This window comes from Syngnathus scovelli, chromosome 10 (genome assembly GCF_024217435.2).
Source record: "Syngnathus scovelli strain Florida chromosome 10, RoL_Ssco_1.2, whole genome shotgun sequence".
NCBI lineage: Eukaryota > Metazoa > Chordata > Actinopteri > Syngnathiformes > Syngnathidae > Syngnathus > Syngnathus scovelli.
This window is the reverse complement of record NC_090856.1, coordinates 16,763,472-16,776,080: the sequence shown is the minus strand read 5'-3', so window position 1 is coordinate 16,776,080 and position 12,609 is coordinate 16,763,472. Positions and strand designations below refer to the sequence as shown.

General features: G+C 48.8%; 1 long non-coding RNA gene across 1 annotated transcript; it reads left to right on the top strand.

Moving 5' to 3' along the window:
• Nucleotides 1–10,106: 10,106 nt before the first annotated feature.
• On the top strand, nt 10,107–12,256 carry LOC137840713 (uncharacterized). Its single transcript, XR_011087636.1, has 3 exons — nt 10,107–10,299; nt 10,558–10,751; nt 10,876–12,256. It is a non-coding gene; the product is annotated as an uncharacterized lncRNA (long non-coding RNA).
• The last annotated feature ends 353 nt before the right edge of the window (nt 12,257–12,609 follow it).

Sequence of the window (12,609 nt, the reverse complement as noted above, 5' to 3'; positions counted from 1 at the left end):
ATTACGTCGCAGTCATGTGCCGCGGATATGACGTAATTGGCTGACCTTCCACCAAAATTCAAATCTGTTGGCGCGATGGCCGTGAGCCACTGAGCAACGACGAATATCAACAGAAATATCTTTATTTTCTGCTTGCAACTGGACCGTCTACAGCGTACACGGTAAGTAACACTCATTGTGTTTAAAGAGATTTACGTTTGTAATAGCAACGTGTAGCTGAGGCGCTAGCAGAAGTGTAGCCGCGTTGCGTTGTACGTGTGAATATTGGTCCAGGCGAAATGTTAATGTTTAATTTCATTCCTTTAGGTTCCACGGTGTTTGTTGGCTGCAATTTTTCCACTGCAAGAAGAGGCTCGTATCATTGACCAGGAGCAAGCTACAACGGTGAGTAGCCATAACATTTATGTTAAACACTTCCTATTTCATGTCTAACAGTACTTGATTTAACAAATAACCATAAATAAATACAGTGTGGGCACTGAAGTTAACATATGTGATTATACTGCCTAATCTGTCACCGAGTATATTGTTGCAAAGTAATATAAGATCCAAAGTTGTAATTCAGAATAGTTTTCAAAAGAAGGCCATTAGAATTATATACAAGTCTGATTACCCTGAACATAACAACAAGCTATTAATTAAATCACAAATTCTTCAATTCAAAGATTTGGTAGATTATCAGAATAATAATGTCTAACAGTAATTGATTTAACACATCACGATAAGTAGATTGAGTGTGGGCACTCTCAAGTTAACATATGTGATTATACTGCCTAATCTGTTACAGAGTATGTTGTTGCCAAGTAATGTAGAATAGATCCAAAGTAGTAATCCAGAATAGTTTTGAAAAGGCCATTAGAATAATAAACAAATCTGATTACCTTGAACATAATAGTTAAGTGTTGAATATGTCCTATGAAGTCAAAATTTGGCACCATCATGTGGTGAAATTTGGAATTGCATCACATCCAATTTTGCCTGGGAACAAACAGATTAAATAAATCTTAGACTTAAATAAGCCACTCCTTCTCAAACAAGTAAACTCTGCCCATTTTGCGCAGTAGATGTTCTGTTAATATCTAGTATTTATACAAAGTCATAATTTAAATTGCTTTTAACCTTCATTCATCGCTTCAACCAACATTACTCGCTCTTATTACCAACTTGTATCGATTTAACTGAGCGTTTAATACTTCCTATCAGGTCTCAAGTCAAGATTTGGCAAAATACAATTTCAGCAAATCCAATTTTGCCAGGCAACAAAAAGAGATTAAATAAACTAAATAAGTCTTCTTCCCATTAAATAAATCAGAAAAGTCTGTCTTGCAACCAGTCCTCTTCAAACAAGTAAAGTCTGCCCGTTTTGTGCCGTAGATTTTGTGTCTATGCCTAGTATTTATACAAAATCATAATTTAAACGACTTCATTCCTTCATTCACTTTGGAAATTTGGAATTGCAGCAAATCGAATTTTGCCAGGGAACAAAAATAGATCAATTAAACTAAATAAGTCTTCTTCCCATTAAATAAATTAAAAAAGTCTGTCTTGTAACCAGTCCTTTTCAAACAAGTAAAGTCTGCCCATTTTGTGCCGTAGATTTTGTGTTTATGCCTAGTATTTATACAAAATCATAATTTAAAGGATTTCATTCCTTCATTCACTTTGGAAATTTGGAATTGCAGCACGTCAAATTTTGCCTGGGAAGAAAAGTAGATTAAATAAATTTAATAAGTCTTACTACTTCCCAATAAATAAATTAAATACGTCTTACTTGTTCCCACTCCTTTTCAAAAAAGTAGTTTAAAACGAGGGCCCTTCACTCAACCTTTAACCTCAACACCGCACGTCACATTGTGTTGTATCTGTGAATGTTGGTTGTGGCCAAATGATAGTTTTCTTTCATTCGTTTAGGTTCCACGGTGTTTGTTGGCTATATGTTTTCCACTGTCAGAAGGATGAAAATACAAAGTACAACGCTTGGACGTGGGCGACGACGTCACCGGTGAGTCCTTCCTTCCTATTTATTTACCTTCTAGGTGCTAGGTGCCGCACTGAACAACATTATGCCGCACTGAACAACATTATGCCGCACTGAACAACACCATGCCGCACTGAACAACACCATGCCGCACTGAACAACATTATGCCGCACTGAACACCATGCCGCACTGAACAACACCATCCCGCACTGAACAACACCATCCCGCACTGAACAACACCATCCCGCACTGAACAACACCATGCCGCACTGAACAACACCATGCCGCACTGAACAACACCATGCCGCACTGAACAACACCATGCCGCACTGAACAACACCATGCCGCACTGAACAACACCATCCCGCACTGAACAACATTATGCCGCACTGAACAACATTATGCCGCACTGAACAACATTATGCCGCACTGAACAACATTATGCCGCACTGAACAACATTATGCCGCACTGAACAACATTATGCCGCACTGAACAACATTATGCCGCACTGAAAAACACCATGCCGCACTGAACAACACCATGCCGCACTGAACAACACCATGCCGCACTGAACAACACCATGCCGCACTGAACAACACCATGCCGCACTGAACAACACCATGCCGCACTGAACAACACCATGCCGCACTGAACAACACCATGCCGCACTGAACAGCACCATGCCGCACTGAACAGCACCATGCCGCACTGAACAGCACCATGCCGCACTGAACAGCACCATGCCGCACTGAACAACACCATGCCGCACTGAACAACACCATGCCGCACTGAACAACACCATGCCGCACTGAACAACATTACGCCGCACTGAACAACATTACGCCGCACTGAACAACACCATGCCGCACTTAACACCATGCCGCACTGAACAACACCATGCCGCACTGAACAACACCATTCCGCACTGAACAACACCATGCTGCACTGAACAACACGACGCCGCACTGAACAACACCATGCCGCACTGAACAACACCATGCCGCACTGAACAACACCATGCCGCACTGAACAACACCATGCCGCACTGAACAACACCATGCCGCACTGAACAACACCATGCCGCACTGAACAACACCATGCCGCACTGAACAACACCATGCCGCACTGAACAACACCATGCCGCACTGAACAACACCATGCCGCACTGAACAACATTATGCCGCACTGAACACCATGCCGCACTGAACAACACCATGCCGCACTGAACAACACCATGCCGCACTGAACAACACCATGCCGCACTGAACAACACCATGCCGCACTGAACAACACCATCCCGCACTGAACAACATTATGCCGCACTGAACAACATTATGCCGCACTGAACAACATTATGCCGCACTGAACAACATTATGCCGCACTGAACAACATTATGCCGCACTGAAAAACACCATGCCGCACTGAACAACACCATGCCGCACTGAACAACACCATGCCGCACTGAACAACACCATGCCGCACTGAACAACACCATGCCGCACTGAACAACACCATGCCGCACTGAACAACACCATGCCGCACTGAACAACACCATGCCGCACTGAACAACACCATGCCGCACTGAACAACACTATGCCGCACTGAACAACATTATGCCGCACTGAACAACACCATGCCGCACTGAACAACACCATCCCGCACTGAACAACACCATCCCGCACTGAACACCATCCCGCACTGAACAACACCATGCCGCACTGAACAAATCCATGCCGCACTGAACAACACCATGCCGAACAACACCATGCCGCACTGAACAACACCATGCCGCACTGAACAACACCATCCCGCACTGAACAACACCATCCCGCACTGAACAACACCATCCCGCACTGAACAACACCATCCCGCACTGAACAACACCATGCCGCACTGAACAACACCATGCCGCACTGAACAACACCATGCCAAACTGAACAACACCATCCCGCACTGAACAACACCATCCCGCACTGAACAAAACCATCCCGCACTGAACAACACCATCCCGCACTGAACAACACCATTCCGCACTGAACAACTTTATGCCGCACTGAACAACATTATGCCGCACTGAACAACATTATGCCGCACTGAACAACATTATGCCGCACTGAACAACATTATGCCGCACTGAAAAACACCATGCCGCACTGAACAACACCATGCCGCACTGAACAACACCATGCCGCACTGAACAACACCATGCCGCACTGAACAACACCATGCCGCACTGAACAACACCATGCCGCACTGAACAGCACCATGCCGCACTGAACAGCACCATGCCGCACTGAACAACACCATGCCGCACTGAACAACACCATGCCGCACTGAACAACACCATGCCGCACTGAACAACACCATGCCGCACTGAACAACACCATGCCCCACTGAACAACATTACGCCGCACTGAACAACACCATGCCGCACTTAACAACACCATGCCGCACTGAACAACACCATGCCGCACTGAACAACACCATTCCGCACTGAACAACACCATGCTGCACTGAACAACACGACACCGCACTGAACAACACGACGCCGCACTGAACAACACCATGCCGCACTGAACAACACCATGCCGCACTGAACAACACCATGCCGCACTGAACAACACCATGCCGCACTGAACAACACCATGCCGCACTGAACAACACCATGCCGCACTGAACAACACCATCCCGCACTGAACAACACCATGCCGCACTGAACAACATTATGCCGCACTGAACAACATTATGCCGCACTGAACAACATTATGCCGCACTGAACAACATCATGTCGCACTGAACAACACCATGCCGCACTGAACAACACCATCCCGCACTGAACAACACCATGCCGCACTGAACTACACCATGCCGCACTGAACTACACCATGCCGCACTGAACTACACCATGCCGCACTGAACAACACCATGCCGCACTGAACAACACCATGCCGCACTGAACAACACCATGCCGCACTGAACAACACCATGCCGCACTGAACAACACCATGCCGCACTGAACAACACCATCCCGCACTGAACAACACCATGCCGCACTGAACAACATTATGCCCCACTGAACAACAATATACCGCACTGAACAACAATATACCGCACTGAACAACATTATGCCGCACTGAACAACACCATGCCGCACTGAACAACATTATGCCGCACTGAACAACATTATGCCGCACTGAACACCATGCCGCACTGAACACCATGCCGCACTGAACAACACCATGCCGCACTGAACAACACCATGCCGCACTGAACAACACCATGCCGCACTGAACAACACCATGCCGCACTGAACAACACCATCCCGCACTAAACAACACCATGCCGCACTGAACAACACCATGCCGCACTGAACAACACCATCCCGCACTGAACAACACCATGCCGCACTGAACAACACCATGCCGCACTGAACAACACCATGCCGCACTGAACAACACCATGCCGCACTGAACAACACCATGCCGCACTGAACAACACCATCCCGCACTGAACAACACCATCCCGCACTGAACAACATTATGCCGCACTGAACAACATTATGCCGCACTGAACAACATCATGTCGCACTGAACAACACCATGCCGCACTGAACAACACCATGCCCCACTGAACAACATTACGCCGCACTGAACAATATTATGCCGCACTGAACAACACCATGCCGCACTGAACAACACCATGCCGCACTGAACAACACCATGCCGCACTGAACAACACCATGCCGCACTGAACAACATCATGCCGCACTGAACAACAACATGCCGCACTGAACAACAACATGCCGCACTGAACAACACGACGCCGCACTGAACAACACTACGCCGCACAGAACAACACGACGCCGCACAGAATAACACAATACCGCACAGAACAACACCATGCCGCACAAACAGTTTTAGATAATATTACGTCGCAGTCATGCGACGCGGACATGACGTCAATAGGCGGAACTCATGGCAAAATTATAATCCGTGGGCGTGGCTTGCAACAGGAAGTAGGAAAGCGGCAATGCTGGCAAACAAGACACAGCGGTTAGTAACACGACGACTAACAAGACAAATATTTTTGTTTTCAGCTTGCAACTTGACCGTCTAGAGCGTACAAGGTAATTACAACTCATTGTTTTGAAAAATATGTTTTTTTGTTGGCCTGAAAAGCGAGGCAGTGTGGCATTTGGGAGGAACGTCGAACTCGGCGTCTGCTTCCAGCCACAGACGCCAAATTTCGACGATTATTTCGACTGGTCAACATTTGTAAATTATTGCGTTGATTAAAAACTTTATTTAACTCTACTCTTAACTTTGCCGTTTCAGATATGCGGGTATTACACCGCGGAAATGACGTCAATAGGCTGAACTCTGGCCAAAATTCAAATCTGTGGGCGCAATGGCCTTGAGCGAGACAACGGATACAAACACGACGATTATCAACAGAAATATCTTTATTTTCTGCTTGCAAGTGGACCGTCTAGAGCGTACACGGTAAGTACAACTCATTGTGTTTTAAAAGATTTATGTTTGTGTAGTTTGCGTTGCGTTGTATCTGTGAATGTTGGTTGAGGCTAAATGTTAATGTTTAATTTCCTTCCTTTAGGTTCCACGGTGTTTGTTGGCTGTATGTTTTCCACTGCAAGAAGAGGCTCGTATCATTGACCAGCAGGAGCTACAATGGTGAGTACCCCTTTCGTCGTCCATTTATGTTAAACACTTCCTGTTTCATGTCTAACAGTACTCGATTTAACAAATAACCATAAATAAATACAGTGTGGGCAGTCAAGTTAACATATGTGATTATCCTGCCTAATATGTTTATCACAAATATGTCACTAATATGTTTATTTGTTTATCACAACACCTTTGGACCTTCAGCAATCGATTATTTCCCTTCATCTACATAGAGACAGAACGATGGTGTCTTAAACATCTCATTCATTTCACCAAATAACTTCACGCAGGTGGATAACGGCCGTCTCGGTCACGCTATGTTGCGTGATGCAGTTTTGAAGAACCAAATGCATTTATTCAATGAATAAGTCAAGCTAGATCTATGTTTATGATGTTGTACGTTACGGTACCGATTGAAGTTGAGTCCGAAGCCAGTGGAAAACAGCGCTGCGTTTGTGCTCTCCAGGTACAAATGTTGTGATCTCTGACTGACGACCGGGCGAGACTCGAGTAAGAGATGTCCAAACGAGCTCCGGCAGGGCGGGTCAAGGCGGAGCGAACGGACGCCTTTCAGGCCGCCAATGACGAGCTGAGAGCCAAACTGATGGACGTCCAGTTAGAACTTCAGCAGGAGAAGAACAAGGTGAAAACCTCAACAGACAGACACTGCCTTCCTCCCTGCCTGCTTCCCTGCCTGCCTCCCTGCCTGCCTCCCTGCCTGCCTGCCTCCCTGCTTGCCTCCCTCCCGCCCTCCCTCCCTCCCTCCCTCCCTCCCTCCCTCCCAGTTTCCCCGATGTAGATTTGACATGCGTGTGCCATGACTGTGTCAGCCTACGTCAACAAATGCACCGAGGACGTCAGCACCACTAAGAATATCATCACCCGGGGCAACCAACGACCCTGGATGACTGAGGAGGTACGTCAAACGCTACGAGCGCGGAACTCTGCCTTCAAGTCTGGCGACAAGGAGACACTGAGGACAGCGAGAGCCAACTTGAACCGTGCCATCAGGGTAGCGAAGCGAGACCACAGTCGAAAAATTCAGGATCGTTTCCACGACGCCAACAACACCAGGAGTATGTGGCAAGGCATACGGGCGATTACAGACTACAACTCACCCTCCCCCCCCCGGTGGGTGAAGTTGATGCTGACTTTCTAAATGGTCTAAATAACTTCTTTGGGAGGTTCGAGGCACTAAACGGCACTCCAGCAGTTAAAACTGTCCCCCATCAGGAAGAGGAGGTACTCTGCCTTGACTCCGCCGATGTGTTGAAGACCCTGAGGAGAGTCAACCCCCGTAAGGCCCCTGGCCCCGACAACATTCCTGGGCGTGTGTTCAGGGAATGTGCAAGTCAGCTGGCTGGGGTCATCACAGACATTTTTAACACCTCGCTGGGCCAAGCCACAGTGCCAGCGTGCTTTAAGACTGCCTCCATCATTCCGGTGCCGAAGAAACCTCAAATCACCTCATTTAATGATTACCGGCCTGTTGCACTGACTCCGGTCATGATGAAGTGCTTCGAACGGCTGCTTAAAGATCACATCGTTTCCAGACTCCCCCCATTATTTGACCCGTTCCAGTTTGCCGACCGGCAAAACCGCTCCACTCAGGACGCCATCTCCTCCGTTCTTCACCTGAGCCTGGCTCACCTGGAGGAGAAGAACACCCATGTTCGGATGCTGTTCCTGGACTTCAGCTCAGCGTTTAACACCATCATCCCACAGCATCTAGTAGGAAAATTGGAACACCTGGGCTTCAACACCCCCCTTCGCAACTGGCTGCTAGACTTCCTCACCAACAGACCTCAGTCAGTCCGGGTCGGACAGAACACCTCTGATGTCATCACCCTCAGCACAGGCTCCCCTCAGGGCTGCGTCCTGAGCCCCCTGCTGTTCACCCTGATGACACACGACTGCGTCCCCAGGTTCACCACCAATCACATCGTGAAGTTCGCAGACGACACAACGGCGGTGGGGCTCATCAGAGACAACAACGACCTGGACTACAGAGAGGAGGTGGAGCAGCTGGTGGGCTGGTGCAGAGACAACAGCCTGATCCTGAATGTGGAGAAGATGAAGGAGATCATCGTCGACTTCAGAAAAAAACAGCCTCACCACGCTCCACTGATCATCAACAGCTCAGCTGTGGAGGTGGTCAGCAGCACCAAATTCCTGGGGGTCCACATCACAGAAGACCTCACCTGGACTATGAACACTACGGCACTGATCAAGAGGGCACAGAAGCGCTTGTACTTCCTGCGGAGGATGAGGAGAGCCCACCTGCCCCCACCCATCATGAGGACGTTCTACAGGAGCACCATAGAGAGCATTCTGACAAGCTGACTCTCTGTGTGGTGTGGAGGCTGCACCGCCTCCGATTGGAAGAACGTGAGGAGAGTGGTGAGGACAGCAGAGAGGATCATAGGGGCTCCTCTTCCCTCCATTCAGGACATTTCATCTCAGCGCTGCATGTCCCGTGCCCGTAACATCATCAATGACCCATCACACCCCCACCATGGACTGTTCTCCCTGCTGCCCTCTGGGAAGAGGTTTCGCACAATCCGCTGCAGGTCCACCAGGTTCTGCAACAGCTTTTTCCCTGCTGTCATCAGACTGTTGAACATTAGAACTGTTGAGCTCTAAACTGAACTCTGCATCACACATTCACAGAACTGTACTTTATGACACTACGGACCTCTATCTTGCACTATCTCGCACTACCAACTTTACTGAACTTGTGTAAACCCTTTAAATAGAAGTTTAATACATGGTTTGCATTCCTCTGCACACTCTTGAATACTGTTTTGCCTACTTGCACTATTGCATAATTAGCACTGCTGCACTTTATACTTATTTGTAATATATATATATATATACAGTATATGTATATATATATTTTCATAGGATATGTTACTTCTATTCAACTGCAATATCACTACTTTGTTGTAAGCCGTGTGCAACGAAATTTCGTTTTGTATGCACCATGTGCAGACAAGATGACAATAAAGTTTGTCTAAGTCATGTCAGGTCAGCTGTCTGGAGAGAGAGAGAAGTCAGGACCTGCGGGCGGAGCACCACCGTGCCACCGCCGCCATGACGGAACTCAAAAGCAAACTCCATGAGGAGAAGCAGAAAGAGTTAGCCGTTACCAGGGAGACATTACTGCGGCAGCATGAAATGGAGCTGATGAGAGTGATCAAAATCAAAGATGGAGAGATCCAGCGACTGAATGCCTTGGTCCTCAGCCTGAGGGACGGCTCCATGGACAAGGTGATCCGCTCAATCCGTGTCTGACTATCCGCACGCCACGTCGGGCTCCGATGCGGCCGCTACCGTATTGTGTAGCTTGTCCCCAGTAAGCGTCGCGGCGCTCCGTTGCGGTCTCAACGGCCCGATGTGGCGCAATGTCTGCTCAGGTGAGGAGCGGGGGCGCTTTGCTGGCGGAAGTGGAGGAGACGCGGCGGTGTCGGGAGACCGAGCGGTGTCGCCTCCACCAGGAGCGCGGAAGAAGCCCTGGCAGCGGCCCAGCAGGCCTGGCAGTCCCGAGCGGCCGAGCTCCGATCGGCTCATCACCAGCATCGGGAGGAGCTGAGCCGAACCAAGAGAGACTGCGAGAGGGAGATCCGCCGACTGGTAGGACTGATCAGATGCGCGGTGCGTGGCTATGTTCCCAATTTCGTTGTATACCTGCAGTGCAATGACACCTAAGGCATTCTATTCTATTCTATTTCACAAGAAGAAAACGTCCGGTTGCTCGCTTCGCTTTTGTCACAGCAATGGTGTTCTAGTCGATTCAAGATAAAAATTGGCCGGTTGCTCTCTTTGTTTTTGTCACAATTCTGGCAAATGAGTTTGCCCGCCTGCCTGAGCGCTCCCCGTTTGTACATCCAGATGGATGAGATCAAGCTGAAAGACAGAGCGGTTAGTGTTTTGGATAAATCCCTGGGGCCGGCCATGTCCACCGCCTTCAGCTGCAGACTCAGGCTGCCGAGCAGCAGATCTCTGCCCTGAGGGATTCCCAAAGGGCGGGCCTAAACTACCCTGGAAGTGGGGTCAACGGCGCTACTAGCAATCCTCTTCATAGCGTAAGCCACCTCATCACACACTTGCAGTACGCATGACTTAGTTCGTTGCTGGAGGAAGGTAGCACAAAAACAGTTTTGAACTTTGAACGAGTGGTTGTGTGTGTGTGTTGCGGGGCGTTTTCAGTCTCAGGAGGATCGGGACACGCGAAGGTTTCATCTGAAAATCGCTGAGCTCAGCGCAGTCATCAGGAAACTGGAGGATCGAAACGCCCTGCTTTCTGAAGAGCGCAATGAACTGGTAATTTATTGACGGCACGCTTGAAGGTTTGCGCTACGTTTGATGCGCGCCATCCAGCGAGGCACCCATTGCGCTTGCTTATTAGTTGAGCGGCGCGGCGAGTCGGTTGCCTGGTAGATGTCTTTTATTGGGAGCCAAAGCCACGATTCCGTTCAAACCGATGCAAAAGGAATGGATACGTTCTGGCCCGCGTGTTGTGCGTCTTTCGCATCCCGCACTTCATGCTTGCAGCTTAAGCGACTGAGAGAAACAGAAAGCCAGTTTCTGCCACTCCTGTACAAAAACAAACGCCTGAGCAGGAAGAATGAAGAACTCTCACTGGTGCTGTGTCGCCTTGAAAACAAAGTGCGCTTTGTCACCCAGGAGAACGAGGAGATGGCAAGCTTGGTAAGTCGACGCGGACAACGGCGGCGTGCCAACAGAGTCCACTGCATTTGTGTTCCACAGAGAAGGCCTAGTTCGCTCAATGACCTGGAGCGCGGTTGCGGCCAGCAGGACGGTGAAATGGAGTTCCTTCAAGTTGTGGAGCAGCGGCACATCATCGACGACTTGTCCAAGGTCTTCAGGCAGGTGACTCGGTGCACGTACGGCAGCGCCGCGCTCGCTCGCTGTCGCCAGGAAACCTTTTCTGTCCAAAGCTTGGCCGGCGGCCGCCATCCAAAAGATTGGCCCCTTAAATTCCGACCTTTCAAGCAGGAGCATTGTGCGCACGCGTTTGAACACGCTTTAGACTTGTTTTGCCGTTTTCAGCAGCTCAAAGCTCCCGTTTTGTCAGCGCCTTTGCCACTCGCTGTGCGCTGAAAACGACGGACTCGCCCGGCTGCTCAGCCCGTCAACCATGAGCCGCGAGCGCGCCGTCATTGTCCGTAGGCAGCTAGTGGCAAAATGCACCCTGTTAGAGTTGCGCTCGCTCCAACTTATTTTGCAAGAACCACACGGGAGACAAGTAAGTTCTTTTGGACACCTGCAGGTGGAGAGTCCATCCGTTGTACGAATGAAGTCTGACTCTCGGCTCCTGCACGAGCATTTTTATTAAGAGAAACAGGGTGGGTGTAAGAGTGGATTGAATAGAGAAAGCCCTTGACCTCTAGTCAAAACATAGCAAGGGATGTTTTACGACTTTGTGTAGGAAGGGATAAGCGATAGGGATAAATAAGGGATAAATAATATTATTTATTACAGGTTGCAGTCAAAGTCAAAGCAACATAATCATACGATAAAGATAATCTGGAAAACCCTGACACACCCTGTAGTTGTCACTTTTGGAAAAGACGAGCGTCCCTCCAATCATCGCCGGTGACGGGTTTTTCAGGCTCTGGAGACAGGAGCTCATGTCAGAAATGTCATCGTGAGTCGCGTTTGTTTCTGCGCCGGAGCCGTTCGTTCCCTTTGCATCCAAAGAATCTCAAAGGCGGATTATTTGTGTCGACAGGAGAGAGATTTGCTGCTACGATACCGACGTCGAGAATCTCTGAGGAGGAACAAAGCGTGAGGTCCTGCAAGGTGAGTCTGTTTGTTTGCGGCTGCTTGGTGTTGCGCAAGATGAAATGGCCTTTTTCTCGCTATCGTTCCTCTCGTCGATTCATCGTGAGGTGTCGCTTCAGTTTGTTCAGAGAGATG